The sequence below is a fragment of the Bactrocera neohumeralis genome, chromosome 5, assembly GCF_024586455.1.
Source record: "Bactrocera neohumeralis isolate Rockhampton chromosome 5, APGP_CSIRO_Bneo_wtdbg2-racon-allhic-juicebox.fasta_v2, whole genome shotgun sequence".
NCBI classification, from domain to species: Eukaryota; Metazoa; Arthropoda; class Insecta; order Diptera; family Tephritidae; genus Bactrocera; species Bactrocera neohumeralis.
This window is the reverse complement of record NC_065922.1, coordinates 42,615,442-42,634,489: the sequence shown is the minus strand read 5'-3', so window position 1 is coordinate 42,634,489 and position 19,048 is coordinate 42,615,442. Positions and strand designations below refer to the sequence as shown.

The 19,048-nt window shown below is 35.3% G+C and overlaps 1 protein-coding gene across 1 annotated transcript in view; it reads left to right on the top strand.

Annotated features, from left to right (window-relative positions):
- The first annotated feature begins 238 nt into the window (after positions 1-238).
- The window catches only part of LOC126758104 (sex peptide receptor), a 122,826-nt gene continuing 104,016 nt past the window's right edge, over positions 239-19,048 (top strand). Inside the window, exon 1 of the mRNA XM_050472136.1 lies at positions 239-735. The gene's annotated coding sequence lies outside the window, so the exon portion shown is untranslated. The remainder of the gene's footprint in view (positions 736-19,048) is intronic.

Below are 19,048 nucleotides of genomic sequence, written 5' to 3'. Positions count from 1 at the left end.
TTATACGCACTTCTGTGCCCGTTTTTCTCAGCGCTGATTGAAACAGGGAACACTCTGAATCAGCTGTGACTTGTGCCTGGCGTTTGTGATAAGAAACTGTTACCACTAAGCTTATTGTGCAAGCGTTCGCTCGGTGTTCGTTGTTCGCTGCTACGCTGCTTCGTGCTCGGCACTCAACGCTTTGCACTTTGGCTCGACGCTCAGCAGCGGATATTTTTAGGGGTTTGCCACACTTTTGTTTTGAACGATAAAATCAACGGTATGTGATTGTTTTGATTCAGTTGAAACGGGTTTCTAGCGGCATTCGGTCGCATGCAGTAGCAATTCGCTAATTGTGGCTAAGTGACTAAATGGCTAATGCATAAATTGCCATACCAAATACTCTGTGCGGTGTTGTGATTAGTGTCTACATACAATAACAGCATAATTAAGTTTGGCAAAATGAAGCAGACTGTAGAATAACATATGTGTGTGTGTAAGATTTCTTACAGCTGCTCGAAATAGCTTAAAATATTACAGTAAAAGCATTAAAACATGAAAAATAACTGTGCTTAAATTAATATTGAGTTCTTTAAACTAAAAACAAATGAGCCCTTGAGTACCAAAATTTGTATATCATAAAGAATTGTGGAAAAAGTTTTCAGATTTTTAGTGGCTAAAGATTATCTCTTCACATATTTAACGGATTTAAATATAAAGAAATCTCTTACTTGTGGATTACGGCGATTTTTAGTGGTAAGGCAAATTACTTTTGACAACTTAAGCGATAAAATCGCAAAAACTTTAGCAATATTTAGTTATTTCATTATTATTTCATTATATTAGTTATTATTTACAGTAAATGCACATAATTAAAAAAATATTATATGTGAGTGAATTAGCTGGATTAAAGTAATTAACAATTTTCCAATATTTCGAAGCAAGGTTGTTGAGAAAAAAATTGTTTTTTGTTTACTGTTAAGTAAATAAATAGTTTTAGGAGAATGCTGACTTATTTTTGCTTATTTTGTTTTGTAATGAAATTTCATATATTATTTATCTAAACAATATCTCTAACTGACGAATCTATATCGAAGAACTAGAGGACACGCTTTGCTGTGGCTAAGCTAAATTTAATTATTAACTATTCAATACAGTAAAATTGTATTTATGAATAAAAACGAAAATGTTATTGCCGGTGCAAGAATTACCCCGAGGATTACTTCGAAATGTGAAAATAATTGTCACTAATTTTCTTCGATTGGTTATTAAGCACAAATGAACATAAAATGTATTATCACATATTGATTTTTTTTATTTTATTAATTGTAAAAAATAATTAGTTTTCAAAGTTGTTAGTTGATAATACGTAGGTTGCTATATATATTTCTGGCCTAATAATGTAAATAGGCATATTTATCAACGAAAAAATTTTTTTTTTGACGATCTTAAAAGCGTCTTTTGAAGCACCGCGATCGTATTTTTTCAGCATTTCTTTACACCAATCCACACGAGCCTTTTTTTGAGCGATTGTCAAATTGTGCGGGATCCAACGAGAACAAACCTTTTTTACGGCCAGGTGTTCATGCAATATCGAATGTATGCTGGTGGGAGAAATGCATAGGCATGCCTCTATCTGAAGGTATGTTACATGACGGTCTTGCATTATCAGTTCACGTACGGCATCGATGTTTTCTGGCACAACGGCTGTTTTTGGACGACCTTCACGGAATTCGTCTTTGAGCGTGCGTCGGCCACGATTGAACTCGTTGTACCAGGTTTTTGCAGTGCTATAGGATGGTGCTTCATAGCCATACAAAGATTTTAGTTCATCGATGCACTCTTGTCGTGATAATCCACGTCGAAAGTTGTGAAAAATGATCGCATGAAAATGTTCACGAGTTAATTCCATTTTTTGGCCGAGATGAATTTTTTAATTCCCTGTAAATAAAACAATTCACGATTAAATGACAAAACGTTCTGAGTGATGTTATGCTAAAAAATGTCAAACTTTCCAATGGAAACGTCAGATTGCACCTGGCAACACTTAGTGTTGCCCTAGGCCAGAATATATATAGCAGCCCTCGTACTTGTGATAATGGAAGAGGGTAGATTATTCTTAATTTTTAACCATAAAAATTTTCAAATTCAATTTAAATCTGCAAAAGGCAAGAGGACCATTTCTCCAATAAAATTTCCGGTCAAAATGGTTTCTACAATAATATTTGCTGTAGTCTTTTTGATTACCAAACGTGGGCTGTTGCATAATTGAGGTGGATTGAATAATAATAGTTGGGAAATTCTCAAGCAATGACTATATGATGTCATTCCGGGATATATCTAGATAATTTTCGTTTTAATTTTCATCAACAATAGTATCGAATGATTTAAAAAACATCCATTTGCTTGAGGGCAGCTGTTAATTAGTGTCGCCAACTTCTAAATTTTTAGCCAGAAATAATGTTGCCCGATTATTTAACCAGTTATGATCTAAACAATTAATTTTACTTCAGGAATATACTTTCACTTAGTTAAGTAGTTTTCGTGATGCAAAATACGCCAACAGTTTTAAATAACATTCTTAATAAAGAATTGTATTTTATCTTTTGACAGTTTGCAAATGCAAAATATTTATGGTTGACTTAGGATTGAAGAATGCCAATCCCAGATAGTGATAAGTTGCTGTTTAAATCTTTATTATGCATTCATCTCAAATTATGTGAATTTTAGACAAAATTCTGAAGAGAAAAATTTATCCTATGTCCGTTTGGTTTGTTAGCTACTTCTCAGCCAAATCGAATGCGATTCAGTCGTTCTTCGTCCTAAAAAGTTATATATGTCATATTTATGATAATAAAAATTTTTTTAGTTTAATTAAAAAAAATCAAATGACCAAAGGAAGTGCTTCTGTTTAGTAAACCAGAAAAAAAACCATAATTTCACCACATCTTTGCATCATTCTATGGCTAAAGCGAGTCAGCTCGTTCTGAGTTATATATATATAATTTAGAAATAATAAAAACATTTTTAGTTATAATTAAAAAAAATGAAATAAAGGAAGTGTAGTAAAATCACATCTTTGCATTAAAGCATTCTGCGAATTACAAATTACAGTGAATTTTGCATTTCCAAAAATTCTCGTTAACAGAAAAATATATTCCATTTTTAAATACTTGCAAGCATTAAGAGTGTTTCTACAATTTTTAAATTTTTGGGAGCATGAAGTTTCATAATTTCTTTATTCGAGTCCTAAACTATTGTTTCATATATGATTAAAATACTATCAAGTCAGAGAAACAATATCTTCAAATATATTTTTTTTCTGAAAAGTAGTAGTATCTTTAAATATATTTTTTTTCTGCCTCGAGCACCTGATGATGTTGTAAAAATTCCACTAAATCCGCTTTAAAGATTTTCAAGCAGAAATTGAAAGCTATGCTCTGAGAACTTGCTGAGAAAAATTCAAAGACCACATAATATTTAAAATTCATACTTCAGTCATTATGGGGAATTTTATTTTTGCTGCAGCTTCCACAATTGAAACATTTTTTATTGATCGTTTTATAGAAACTCCAAATATTATTTAATATACACTCGTGGCCACGCAAAGCTTACCACTATAATTTTAAAAGGTCTTTTTGGTTCGTTCGGGATTTTCGTCAATTTAGTTTTTTGTTAAGTTTTCAGTAAGCAGAAATAAACTAAATTATATTATCTAATTATAATTATTGTTTTTAATTTAATATGTTAAATGAGTAAAACACAAATTAGCTTTTCTGTGCTTATACAAAAGCGCCCGATTTCATTGTTTTTAAAGTAATACCGCGACTAAACTTGGTGTTTCAGTTAAAAAAAGTAAATAAAACATTAATTTCAATTATAGTGTAAATGAAACGAAATTTAAAAAAATTAAAAAATATTATTTTTTCATTGCATGCCAGTCTCTTTCGTTTCGAGCTCATTTTGTAAAGCTCACTAACTTTCAAATGATTTTGTATATAGCTGAATGTGTTTTGTTTTTAATTTTTAATAGATGTGATAAATAACATGTCATTAACTTATTTCTAAATAAAAAATTTATATACCGCAAAAAGTACCGCTATAAAGTGTTGTTATATGTATATGCACTACACTTGAAAATTTTGAGTGGTAAGCTTTGCGTGAGTGTATATTGTCAGCTGAATTGCAAAACGACATATCATCAAAAGAAACGAAATTGAGTTTTTTACTGCCTTCGATTCATTAGATCATGTTACATATATGTAGCATAAAATTTTCGGCTTGCGCTGACAGTTATAACCAATACATAACCGATACATAAGCAATATATAATCATTTTATAACCAAAACTCAAATTTTTTTCAATATTAGTGATTTTTATTATATCGTTTTTCTTTGCCTGTAAACTTATGAAAATTGATGTTAAGTTATTTTGCATTTTAGCAAAATGTAGATGTATGTAGATCAGATAAATTGAATACTTTTTCTCCAAATATAGACGCATTTTATAACATAACTTTTGCCACATCTTCTTGCATGTATTTGACATTCTTCATGAGCATTTCTTGAAAATTCCAACTTTCTAATATTACATTTATTTAACTTGTCTATTTAGTGTATTTTGATTATTTAATTATGCCTATCTATTTCGAGGTTTTCTACTTTTTTAAAGAAAAAACACAGACAATTTAATGGGGATTGTTTATTACAATCGAAAGTACATTCTATGACATTTATTTTTTGAAGATTATCTCTTTTAAATTTGAATATTAAGCCTTCTACAGTTTTCTCAACTCCACTCAGGTGCACTGCAGTTGAATCAATATAACTTTTGATTAATTCTATTATTTTTTGGTATTATTAACTTTAACTATTTTCTGCCGAACTTTCATTTGGCGTTGTCAACTTAAAACTGAAGATTTGACAGATAATTAAAGCTGAAAATTTTTAAATGAAAAGTCGAAACATTTTAATTTAGTTATTGCTTGTGAAAAGATAAATGGGATGAGGACATATTACCACAAACTCTTCGTTCTCTTGTTACCGGTAATTGTCAATAATGCATTTTAAATGATTTTAGCTTTGGGGAGATGCAGACTAGGTTATCTGTTGGTTGGTTTAATATTATGAAGACTTTAATATTATAAAGATTGAAGAACAGCAAAACGCTTGAAAATTTAAATTTTACTCAAAAAGCTTATATAGTATATACATATGTATGTCTATATAGGAATAGTAGATTGTACCGCTTCTGTATGGTCTTCCCACAATCCCTTAATTTTATTATACCCGGAACAGGGTATATTAAGTTTGTCACGAAGTTTGTAACACCCAGAAAGAAGCGTCGGAGACCCTATAAAGTATATATATAAATTATCAGTATGTTGAGCTGAGTCGATTTAGCCATGTCCGTCTGTCTGTCTGTGCGTCCGTCTATCTGTATATATATACGAACTAGTCCCTCAGTTTTTAAGATATCGTTTTGAAATTTTGCAAAAGTCATTTTCTCTTCAAGAAGCTGCTCATTTGTCGGAACTGCCGATATCGGACCACTATAACATATAGCTGCCATACAAACTGAACGATCGGAATCAAGTTCTTGTATGGAAAACTTTCACATTTGACAATATATCTTCACCAAATTTGGTACAGATTATTTTCTAAGGCAACGATGTAATCTGCGAAAAAATTGATCAGATCGGTTAACTATAGCATATAGCTGCCATACAAACTGAACACATAGTTACTAAAAGAAATGCACCTGTGAAGGGTATATTAGCTTCGGTGCAGCCGAAGTTAACGTTGTTTCTTGTTTTTTAGTGTTTTCAAAATATAGCGTGCCTCGTCCAGCTTCTGGATTTTTCTCCGAAGCTCTGCAAAATTTTTCACACTTCAATGTATTTGTACAAAATAACTGATTAAAATTGTTTCAAATTATAAACACAATAATTTTTTTAAACTATTTTTAATTTTTATACTAATATTTTTCTTAAATAAACACAGTTACAGTACGCGTTACAATATTACGAAAAAGTTGAATTTTAACAAGGCTTTAACCGAATTTTTTTTAGGGGTTTAGTTGGTACCGATAAAACCGAATTTCAAAACTTCAACTAAAATTGTTTCTCGAGCGGAGCACTCATTCGTAAAATTAATATATCTAATTTACTTTAAATGAAAATATTTTATTATTCAGCAATATTTATCAATCATTTGAACGGACTTGCGAGAGATGTCGAGCGCTCTTGCCATCTCTCTATCACTTGCCTGACGATTTTCAAGCGCCATAATTTCTTTCACCACCATTTCATCTTACACTTTTTTAATATTTTCATTAGTTGATGAGGTTGAATGTCGTCCAAAACGAGACATGTCTTCACCGATCTCTCGACCACTTGCAGGCTTGTGTGTTTGATAAAACCGAATCACCGTAAAGACTTTTCCAATGTTCGCAATGATTCCGCACACGAAATTTGGTTGGAAAATTTGGGACAAATTCTTTGTTCGATTTTTTAACCATTGTAAAAATCTCAACGCACTACTGAGGGATCGACTTAAGCAGCTTCTGTAAACTTGTCACAATATATACATATGTTATAATAACACTTTCGCGCATTGCTGCCTATTACTTGAAACAGAAACAATTATCAATAAGTTGGCTGATAGACCGCTAACTAAACACCAGTTGCCTTATACATATAATACAAACTTTTAATTGAAAAAAATGGCAAAAGAAGAAGAAGTTAAGTAAAAGTAATTTCTCATAAATCCTGGAAATGCTTTTTATTTACTTTCAATTATTTATATCACTCCCGCGCATATTGTCGGAAAAGCACTCAAACGTCAGCGTTTGTTCATTTTTTACACCCCCTACGCTGCCATACACTCTTAGGTCACCGAGGAAAGCAACGAAAATATGTAATATTGTGAAAAGTCGTAAATTTTTATAAATGCCATAAAGTAAGTGAGTTGAAGAGTTAATAACTACTTCTTTTTATTTTATAGGCCACTTGCAAATAATAAACCCATTCAAATGTAAATACCTGCCACGCTCGCAGAGTTCCCTTTGCGTCGTCGTTTTTATTTCTACAGCATCGTAAAAACTTTCGAGTATCGCATTCTGGCCAGAAGACAGGCCTGCGGTTGTTTTCCATTTGCTGAGCGGTCAATCCTAACAATTTACACTCTATAAATTTTACGGTGCGCATCAAAATATACTCGTGTCCACACTTCATATTTGCCGCCTTTTATGGCTTTAAATTCTTATGTCCTCTGCTTCCGAGCATCTCGGGCATCGTCGATGTATTTTTGCAATTTAGCAAATGTGTTAAGGAGCAGTATACACATTTGAGTGTGAAAAATGAATGAAGGTCTCCAAACCAGCATAACCACAACCACAATGCCAATCTCAACAGATGCCGCGCGGTTGACATCTATCATCCGTAACGGAAAGTCCTGAAATTCTACAAAAGTTGTTGCAAGTGGACCATTGTTTGCGTGTTGGAAAATTAATTGTTTTCTGCCTTGAAGCGGGCGCAAGCAAGGCAAAGTAGAAAGCAACGAAAAATAGAAATTCGGCAAAGAAAGCGAGAGCTGTGTTTCTTGCATGTGTATGTGTGAGTGTGTATTTCAGTACGCTTCGAAATTCTTGAAAAAAATTCGAGTGCATTGTGAATGACATTGATTGAAGGTGTTAATTTTCCTCGGACACAAGATAGCTTCTAATTCATTTTTTCTGAAATGTGAAATGTGTAGGAGTAATTGTAGCTGAAGAAATATACACGTTCTTTGTAGAAGAATACTAAAACGGAATAGTAGACAGCAGAAGCAGCAATGCGGTGATGTTGCAAAATTTCCGCAAAAAGTGGCCTTAAGTGCGTTGGCTGTCCTCCGCAGCAGCTTATATTTACAGTTACATTTAGCAATTGCAAGTTTTGCTTTTGGAAGGCCAAAACCATATGCGAGTGTCTATGCTCTCTTTTCCATGTGTTAGAAGTTGTAATTCATAACCTTTTCGAATATTTGCAAACGTTGACGCATAGCTTCCGTTGATGCAACGTTCCTTATTTGAAAAAAAGAAATTAATTTATTGTTAGTATAGCTGAAGTTGGTAAAATTTGTCCGAGATTTGAGAATAGTAGAAAACCTTCATATGTTGCATGTCTTGAACACGGTATATTAAGTTTGACACGTAATTTTTAACACTCTGAAATTGTGCACATTTCCTTTTCTTCCCAAGAGGGCTTCCATTTGTCTGAACCGCTGAAATCGGACCACTATAACGTACAAACTGACCGATCAAATTTAAGATAAAGATTTTATAGCTTCGGCGCAACGGATACTAAGGTTTTTTGTTTACTTTACGAAAGCTTTGTATTTGTATACTTTTCCAGATATTTTTTCTAAGTCTGGGTGGTAAACGAATACAACAAATCAGATATCAACAAAAACCATCCGGTTATTCTTAAGTTATAAATATTGTAACTAACCGCACTTGTTTTATATTTAAAAAAGTATCGAGCACATTGTTTGTCTAAATTTCACAAAAGACTAAATATTTTAAGTTTTATTAGGTACTAGAGAACCCGTCCACGCTTTACTGTAGCTGATGCATAGATGGTACTACTAATACCATCTATATAATTTCTAGTGTGCCCCTACCTTTAAAAGATACCTTTACAAATTTGGCAACTGAGGAACCATTAGTTAATGAGATATAGCATTTTGGGACAAGTAACTTGTGATAGTTTTCAACATATGGATTATCGACTGACATTGCACTGGTAATTTGGTTGCAATTATATTCTACCATTCGCAAAATTTAGCAATTGTGTTATTTTTGAGGAAGGATCAGTTTGAAATTGAACGCATATACTTCATCGTTTCCCTTTAAATACTGCACTGCTTTGTGCAAAACTTCGAAAATATTTCTGTATATCTCAAACTATAATAGACCTCTTCATCGACACTGCAGTTGTACCGGTATTTTTTTATGTTAGATGTCGCGTTTGGTTTGTTATGAATGCATTTGAGTCCTGCGCCCATAATCTAGCAAAGTAGCCGGAATGCTTTGACGACCAAATTGTCAATGTCATTTTTTGTTGTGATATTAAGAATATCTAACAGGTTCGTCATAAAAACAAAACTGCCTTGTTCAGGAGCAACAACCAGTATAACCCATATATATGTACTAAGTATGCATGCATATGAAAATCAGTGTTATTACTAATTATTCAAAAGGTATATTATCATAAAAGTAATAACAGTCTGCTGGAATTAAAGCTTCTAGGTCCTACAGATGTTGCCATTTCTTCTTAGTTATAGTTACACTTTGTAAAAGAATAGGCTGCTGAATTCCTAAAAAAGCATGGGTCTGATCACTTGGATCATGGAGTCGCTAAACCGAACTCTGGCGGCTCCTTCTCTACCCATATACCGAGGGAGTTGTGGGTGGGAAGAAGCCATTTTCTCCAACTTCCTAAGCATTGTAGTTTGTTCCAGGCCGAGATTGGAGCCATTAAAGGTAGTGCAGCCTCCTTCAGAGGAGTGACCATCGATTCAGATAGCAGAGCGGCGATTCCTGCCTTGAATTCATTAACAATGAGAGAATTCAGAGCTGATCGAAGACCTAACCTCGCTATCAATAGCATCAAGTGTCTTTGTGATAAGAATGATATGAGTGCCAGACCACAGCGGAATCGCAGGAAACATGAGCTAGCAAGAAGAGGAACCCTAGAACCGCTATCGGTAGAATGGGAGCGGATCTGTGCTCCCGTATCCGATTCTATTACTGCGGGGCCACAATTTTTACACATGCTGTCGAAAAAGTCGTTTGTCCCAAGATCGTTCGCATGAAATCTAGTGATCTCTTTGCCCTCAGTATGGCAGCCTTTCCCTACTTTAGGGGCTTGTAACACGCCATTGTCCTATTGGCTTCCACGCAGTAAGGCTTTGAATCCTACCAGACGCCATCTGCAGAAGCTGTATGGAAGAAGATTAGGTGGAAACAACTCAACACTTCCTTCTTGGCTGTCTTGCGTTAGGGAGGTCAAGACTTAATCACTTGGCGGCGCATACCCTCAGGCATCCCACCGAACTGGCGGGAAGCGTTTTGTTAATTTATAAGTTCGAACACAGGGGTTCTTCTTTTCTATGGCGTCACAAAGGACTACATATGTATATGTATATAGTGGTCCACGTTCGATCAACGATGTAGCCTAAACTAACCAAAGCACATTGAACTTAATCACTAAAAATATACATAAACAATAAATGAAGGCTAACTTTTATATAAAATACATGTTATATTTAAATGTTTGTCTCATTTTACAAAATATTGAAGAAAAATTATTTCTTTCATCCAACAAAGAAGGATTAGCAATGGATAACTATGTTTTAATATCTTCAAATATATAGTTAGCAATTTCCTGATATACATAGTTTAATTTGGAATCGAAATTGTTGAAACCAATAGTATAACAGATATGTTCTAGAAACCAGAAAAAATTCATGTGATTTTGTTTTTATGAACCGAATTATTTCAATTAAGGTACTCTACAAATCGAAAGATTTAATTTTCACTTCCACAGCTACCTTAATTGCAGTCACTTCTGCTTGAAAATACCAGTGCACTGGTATCCATGAAGCTAAAGTTAGAGGAGAGCTCTTGACAAAAAACTCTCCCTTGAACCTTGCTCCGCCCACATAATTATGCAGAGAAGAGGGCACACATCCAAAATTTATTCAATTTTTGGAACAGGCAAAGTTGATTTTCAAACTGAATCACTTCGTTTCTATGAGATAGTGAAATACAGAACATAGCTGATAGAAATCGAGTTGTTTGATTATGAAAGGCTTTCGCACATGTTGAGTTAATTATCAGAAATTAAGGTTTTGGTAAGGAGTAAATGGTTTATTCAAAAATTAGATATTTTCTCGGGCATGTGCAGAAATATTTACAAGGGCTTGTTAGGTAATTAAACCCACTCAATATTATCTAGTTCTTCAATTAAAGATTTATTTAAAATTAAATAATTCATCGTAATTTTTATTGGCGTACGCGGTTTTAGTCGAGTTTACAACAGCGCATCAGTGTAGCCAGATTCTTCTGCACCTGTTCTTTCCAACGGAGTGGTGGTATTCTTCTAACGCTGCTTTCCCCGGCGGTTACTTCGTCGAATACTCTCAGAGCTGGGGTGTTTTCATCCATTCGCACTACATGACATAGTTAGCATAGGCGCTGCCTCTTAATTCGTATATCTCGTAAAGCTCATCATTCCATCGACTGCGGCATTCACCGTTATTAATGCGCAAAGGACCATAAATCTTCCGCACAACCTTTCTCTCGAAAACTCGTAACGTCGACTCATCAGATATTGTCATCGTCCATGCTTCTGCACCATATAGCAGAACGGGAATACGACGACTGTTTGTTTGATGACAGGGGTTTCTTCTTGTCCTCGTTCACTACCAGACCTATTTGCTTTGGTTCTTTGTCCAACCTGGAGAAAGCAGAACTAACGGGGCTGTTGTTATGGTCAATGATATCGATGTCATTGGCGTACGCTAGCAGTTGTGCGCTCTTGTAGAAGATTGTACCTTCTCTATTCACCATTGCAGCTCGAATTACTATATTATCTCCAGCAGTAGGTAAGAAATCGCACGATAGGGAGTCGCCTTGTTTGAAACCTCGTTTGGCATCGAAATTCTCGGAGATGTAATTGTGTAGCAATTTTGTATAGTATGGATATATGAATAAATCTTAGATTTTACTGAAATAATAGCTATTTTCCTTGCTGTGGTAACGTCGATTCATTTTATTTTGAAAATGCAGCTGAAAGCTTAACTTTCTTCTCGTCACTTGTTAAATACCGAAAAGTTAAGACAAGGACTAAAACATTGTTGGCGCAATATGCTTTTTACAACAATGTAATATTTTGTTAAGTGAAATCTTTAAACTAAGCTAATGATAAGAAACCGCCATTAAAAACAGCATTTCGAGCATAGTTCGTCCTCTTTTAAAATCTAAAAGAATTTTTTTCAAATATCTCTAAAAATAGAAATAACTAGGAACCACTAATGTAGTCACGTATGTGTATGTGTCTTCTCACATTTAATACTGAAAGAAATCTGTTTCTTACATAAAGTGACACTTCTTATGACACGTGCGAATGCACCCACACTTTTTTGCTAGTTTCAACTTAAATATAACATATGGCAGACCAAAGCCTGGCACTTATCCATTTCAAACGCAAGCATAGTACTTTCGTACATGAAGACATCACACACCAAGCTGCAATTGTAAACGTTTTTATGTAGGTCTGATTCTTTATTCCCCGGCAAGCTGCTTGCTCGGTTGACTAGTTGCCTGGTTTTCGGTTGCTATGGCCAACCTCTGCTTGTTCTTTGTCGCTTGGCAGCAGTTCGCATGGACGACTATGGCAAATGTCACACGTTTCGTCGTCTGTCTGTTTGGATTGTAAGAACTTTCCTATTTGTTCGTGTAAGCTGGTATGGAAGTGGCTGGTACAGTTATCAAAATTTTCTTTACTTTTAATGGTTTCTTTAGGTTAATGTTTGTTTTGCGCGAAACTTTTCTTGTTGACATACGGTGACACATCCGTACACACATTACGTATCTTGGGGAATCTTCGTAGCCATTGAGTTGTCTTTAATTGCGTTTTTATGCCGGCCTTGTTAGACGTGGTTTGTGTGGCGGTACTGTGTTACTACATATTCGAATGATTAATATGTTTGGAAAGAGGATTTCATCATGTTCTACATATGTTCCGGCAGTACGCATGCGAGATTGGCGAATTTTCCGTATCCAAATATTTGCCAAATGCTGGGCTGAATACTGTGTGTTAATATTGTGTGTGAGTAGAATTATTGCTTTTATGACTCCCGTGGGAAAAGTGAAAGTTTTTGGTACCGAATATTTTCTTTATTTACAGTTTTATTACAAATGTCATAAGAAACGATATAAATGGAGTTGTTTTTCTTTTATCTGACACTGGTACGATCGAGATAGTTTAATGGAAGATTCAGAAAATGGCTGGAATTTTCGTAAATTACTTTTATATAGAGAAACATGAAAGTTAAATCAAATTTAATCAACACTACTCATATATTCGACAGAATTTTCCAGATTTATTTCATGTATCTTCAAATTTAATGTCAAAATTCCCCTGAGTCCCTCTTTTAAATAGCGGTCGCTCCGTTGCGTCCAATTTTCGATGATTCGTTCGAGCTTTTCGATTGGTAACCGGCGAATAACACGCGTGATGTCACGCCGTCATGTTGAAACCAAATGTCGTCGAGATCACTACCTTCAATTTCAGGTATTAAATGGCCGGTTTTCATGGCGCGATAAGGGTCGCCATTGACGGTTACGTTCTCACTGACATCATTTTTGAAAAAATATGCATCGATGATTCCAACGGCCAACAAACCACACCAAACCGTTTTTTGTTTCTAGATGGAATGGCAGCTTTTGCATCTCTTCAGTTTACTCTTTGTCCCAAATGTGGCAATTTTTAAGCCACAAATATTGCTGGTATGGAAAACTTTTGCATTTTACAAGATCTATTCACGAAATTTGGTATGGATTATTTTCTAAAGCAACAATGTAATCTCCGAAGAAATTTTTCAAATCGGTTAACTATAGCATATAGCTACCATACAAACTGAATGATCGGAATCAAATGCTTGCATGGGAAACTTCCTCATTTGACGATATATCTTCACGAAATTTGGTATGAGTTATTGTTTATAGAAATAATGTAATATCGAAAGAAATTGTTCAGATCGGCTTACTATAGCATATAGGTGCCATATGCTTATACTACTTTTACTATACTGACCTAGTACCATCACCCTGACTTGGAATTTCTCACCCCCCAGATTAGCTGTTGTACTGTGTAATTAGAGCTGCCGCTTCGCTGACAGCTTACCATTTTACAGAGGACTCGCATATAACTGCAGTCCAATTTTCAACCGTGAGTGTCGAATACGAATTCAAATATTATACAAATATTTGTCACTACTTCCAAGTGTGGTTTTTAGCTTTCACCTTATACTTGAAAACCGGTGAAATGATAGAGTACGTGTTCGGAGTCTTCTATACACTCAGATAATATGGAATAAAGTCATAACGATATTTGTATAGGTAGCTTCTAAAGCACCCATAAATATTGTTAGTGAAGTATTGCACCGCGACCTATCTAATGTGGGTCTATGTGCGCTCTTCCATGGCCACTGAGTATATGGTACAGGTATCCATGTTCTCTATCTATACACGAATGTTTGTTCGGAATCAGCCTGCGGTTCCACCGTTCTTTACTTGAAGTTTGCCACCGTTACTGCCATATTGAGAAGCTTTTGATTATCTGCTCTCCTTTTTTGCTGCTGTAGACATTTCTGATAAGTTGTATATTCGCGCGAATTCGTCCCACTGTATGTCAATCGGCGCCATACTGGCTAATACCTCAGCACTTATCACGCGTATTGTAGAAACCCTAAGCGCTGTGTTAATAGGTCTAGCATATGATTTTATGTCTAGCGCCCATATCCATATTGATCCCGCATATAGTATAACTCATTATCGTAGCTATTAAAAATCGTCGTTTGCTTGTTTTATATGTTGTGTTATCCAAGTGCTCCTTGAATTTGAGTCTTGAGTCCACTATTACACCAAAGCACTTCAACTGTGACTGTGAAGTAATCTCACATTCTAGTGAGCGATATTTTTTCTTAAAATTTCCTGGAGCTAATGAGAGAGACCTCTGTTTTCTGCTCAGCCAGCTACAGACTCATGGTAGCAAATCATCGGCGTAAGCCATTTATGCAGTTTTTGTATTTCATCTCGAGGTCATCCATATACATATTTAGCCACTGCTACCACTATGAGATCATCCGCATAGTGGGCAAAATGGAGATAGTGTAGCTCTGAGTGACCTCGTCCGTGTCGAATAACAATCTCCTATTGTCAAAATAGTCCATTATAATATTTATCAGATATTGAGGAGCGCGCATTTCCTATAGAGCTTTTATTACATATGCCCACTTTGCAGATTTGTACGCATTTTTCACATCCTATTAGGATTAGCAATTAGCGTGTAATATTTTTTGTACAACCTTTCCATCTTTTCCCACTTATTGCACATTTCGCAGTATCAACTACTTCTCTTAGTGTGTCAATAGTGAAGTGTAGATAGCGTTTATTAGTTAAAATGTTATAGTTATAGAATATATTGTTTTGCTATAGCTGATGATGATGACTTGCTCCAAACCCTCGCGTTGCCTGTGAAGTCTGACTTCTTTTGACTTCACTGACTTCCACAAGAAGGGACCTCCAGGTATGTTGAAATAGCCGAATGAAATTTTTTTCTGATCTTAAATGGTTTCTTGATATTTCCGCTTTCATTAAGGCCAAAACATTATCTATTGGATGGGAGTCTACCGGGTGTGATGTTCAATCTAAGGTAACAACTGTAAACATATAATTTCATTTGATGAATACTATAATCAAAATATTAAAGAAAAATTAAAATTTGAAGCATTCCCAACCGTAATCTGCCACACACCGAAAATTTTCACTTATTACTCGAACAAAATTACCAAAAAAAAAAAACTAATAAAACTTTTTATAAGTAAACCATGAAGTAAGTATATAAGAAAAATAGAAAAACATAACTCACTTGTCCATGAATACTCAATTAAAAATTGATTTCTTAATCACCATTTGTCCACCAGTGCGAAAATTTCTAACATTTAAAAAATATCATAAAAAGCTGAAGGAGTGCTTCCACTCGCATACATTTTCTAAAAATTACTTTGTCCATTAGCATATCATTAAAATAAAGAGCCAAATGACCATATGCTTAAGTATGTGCAAATCATATTTCATCAATGTTTTTTACATAATGCTTACCATTTATCGCTTTTGGAGCGCCCATGGCGTCTTGCTCAGCCATTATAAAATACATAAACTGAAATAAATCTCTTTGGCAAATATTTTTGCAGTTTCGCTTTCGCTTTATTCTATCAACTCAATATATCATTATTGTTTTAGTTCTGCTTGTAGAAACTATATTTCGCCCATAACTTGTAGCAAAGGCAACAGCTGTGTCATAAGTGACTGTGAAAAATTCGTAAAAAACCAAAAACAAAAAGGAGAAAAGTAAAAAAAAAATAATTTCAGGCTACACAGGCGAATTTACCAGCTTAGTTGAAAATTCGTTGATAATATGCAACCAGCTATAAAATCAATATGACGCGCGTACACCCACAAATGCCTCCATGAAATGCTAAGCACATACACACATACATACAAGTGGTGTATACTAGCAAACTGCAGGGAGACAGAAAAATTTGTGGAAAAATATTTTGAAACTGGAGCTTTTTGATTAAAATTCGACTAGTCAGAAAAACACTGCTTCTTACAGCGACTTTCGATTGAAAATGAACCAGTCCCTATAAGACCAGTCATATAACAATTGCATAGCGATTTAAAAAAAAAAAGTGTTATTTAGGTTCATTTCATAACAAGAATTCATTGGTTCTTAACTTCTCGAATAAAAGCGAGACGTAAACTTGGTTTAGAACTACTTTGACTGCTCCTTTCGTTTATGACGTAACGTGGCACAATCTTGTATCGACAAGTGATCGCTCGCAAGATGTCCAGTTATGACTTAGGATTAAACTAGTGAGCAGCTAGTGTGCTTCATTTCTCTGTGTGGTATGTGTGCTAACTATATATGTAGCAAGGAGGCGCTGTGAATTGCTTAAATATTTGCTAATGTATGCATTAAAAAATCTGTTCTTCCAATTTTCCATTTACTTTCGCTTTGGTTTCCAAACTTTCCACACACTTCACACATACATCTAAACGCTTACGTCCTCTGTGAAAGTCGCATCCTTTTTGTTTACGTTTTCTAGTCTTTAGTTTTTTATTTCATGCTCGAAAGCAGCTTAGCTGACACTTTGTTTGCTTTTCCTCGAAAATGCCTTGAATTGTTATAAATGAGCAAAGTTCTATTTAAAACTGTAAATTTCATTTGCTATTAAATCAACTGCTGTACCAGCTGTTTGCCGCTCGAGTTGCTTGTTGGACTGGCTTTTTAATGAACCAACTTAAATGCTGTTGCCGCATGAATGTATAAATTTGGTCGCTGTGTTTTCCTTTTTAGCTCAGTGGACTTTATTTATTAGCTCGGATGTGCGAATTTGTACTCATTTGTTGTGCGAGACTATCGAAAGTTTGTGGTCCAAGTAACTTAATAGGTGTAGCCCACTCGAGTTCATATGTTATCACAAAAAAAAATTTTTCTTGTGAGGTTATTTGCAGCATAAATTAAAATCTACTGGCAGACTGTATTTATGTAATTCAAATTGCAGCATAAAAGTAATTTCGCCAGTTTTCGTATTTGAAAAATAACCTTGGTTGCACTGAAACTGCTGCTGATACCCAAAAGTCTCATGATGAATGTTGTACGGGTTCTGTGTCAGGTAGTGTACTTCAAGTCTCATGAGGACTGAAATTTACGCACTCGAAGATAAATTTTCTCGTACGAAAACGTGAAAAAATCGACAATAGTTGATTGAGATAGCGGGCACTCTAAAGATAACAAATGAAGGTGTTGCCCATATTTTTTATGAATAAATAGTTTGCTGTTCGAAAGCTTAGCAAAGTGACAACAGAAATCCATTAAAACATTGCCGAAATTACACGAATCCACAGCCAAATCCACCATATTCTCTGCATCAGATCTCCATTGACCTCAAGATAATGTTCTTTGAAGATACAACAGCTTGAATATGGTCTATTTTGAAGCTAAATACCTTTATACAAGAATGGCATCAATGAAAGTTTGCCGTATTCGTACCGCTCTTGATGTTAACTCATGCTTTTCTTTAAAGCGACACTAACTTTTTGATACTTTTAGGACTAATAATTTTTCGAGTCGTATGAAAATTTGCGCAAGGACTTTAAACACTACGGAAGCATATAAATCACATTCTTCTTTTTTATTGGCGCAGACAACGCTTACGCGGTTATAGCCGAGTCTACAACAGCACGCCTGTCGTTCTTCCTTTTCATTGTTTTCTTCTCCACCTGGTCTTTCCAACGGAGTGGAGGTCTTCCTCTGCTTCAACCGGTGGATACTGCGTATAATTTTCATCCATTCAGATGGCAGACTTTGCCAGCGTATCCGACGTCTCTTAATTCGCTGAACTATGTCAATGTTGTCGTATATCTTGTACAGCTCATCAATCCATTCGCCGTTGCCAATGCGCAAATGACCATACATCTTACGAAGAACCTTTCTCTCGAAAACTCGTACTGTCGACTCTTTAGATGCTGCCATGCCTCTGCACGGCATAGAATTTGGTCTTTGTTCGTCGAGAGAGACCATATTATACAAAGAAGCTGATTCATGCTCCTTATCAGTTCGTTGCCGGCGTATTTGAATAGCTCGGTCGACAATCCAGCGGCCCTCGCCGCTTTGTTGTTCTTCAGAGGGGTAATTACTATTCGAACTGCTTCATGGTCGGGCAATGAAACGTCCGCTCCATCGTCATCGATTGTTGAATCGGGTTGTTTTGGCTTCACTGCCATTCAGCAGGCTGGAGAAGTGCTCCCTCCATCATTTAAGTATGCTCTGGGCATCGGTGACTAGATCACCTTTGGGGGTTCTACAAGAGTGGGCTCCGGTCTTGAAACCTTCTGTAAGCCGCCGCATTTTTTCGTGGAATTTTCGAGCATTACCTCTGTCGGCCAGCTTGTCAAGCTCTTCGTACTCACTCATTTCGGCCTCTTCCTTTTTTGTATGCAAATTCGTCTCGCTTCCCTCTTCAACTCTCGGTATCAGTCCCGTTCCGCACGTGTTGTGATTGTAAAGCTAGTTACATAAGTATTTCGCAGCTTCCCTAAACTCCTTTTGGAAATGTTTTTTTTTCTTTTGCAAAATTAGCTTTTGCAGTCATTTTACTGCGTACGCAAATTAGCTTTTGGAGAGACTGAGAATTGTCAGCTTCTTAACAAACTCATAGGAACTTTAACTCGGTT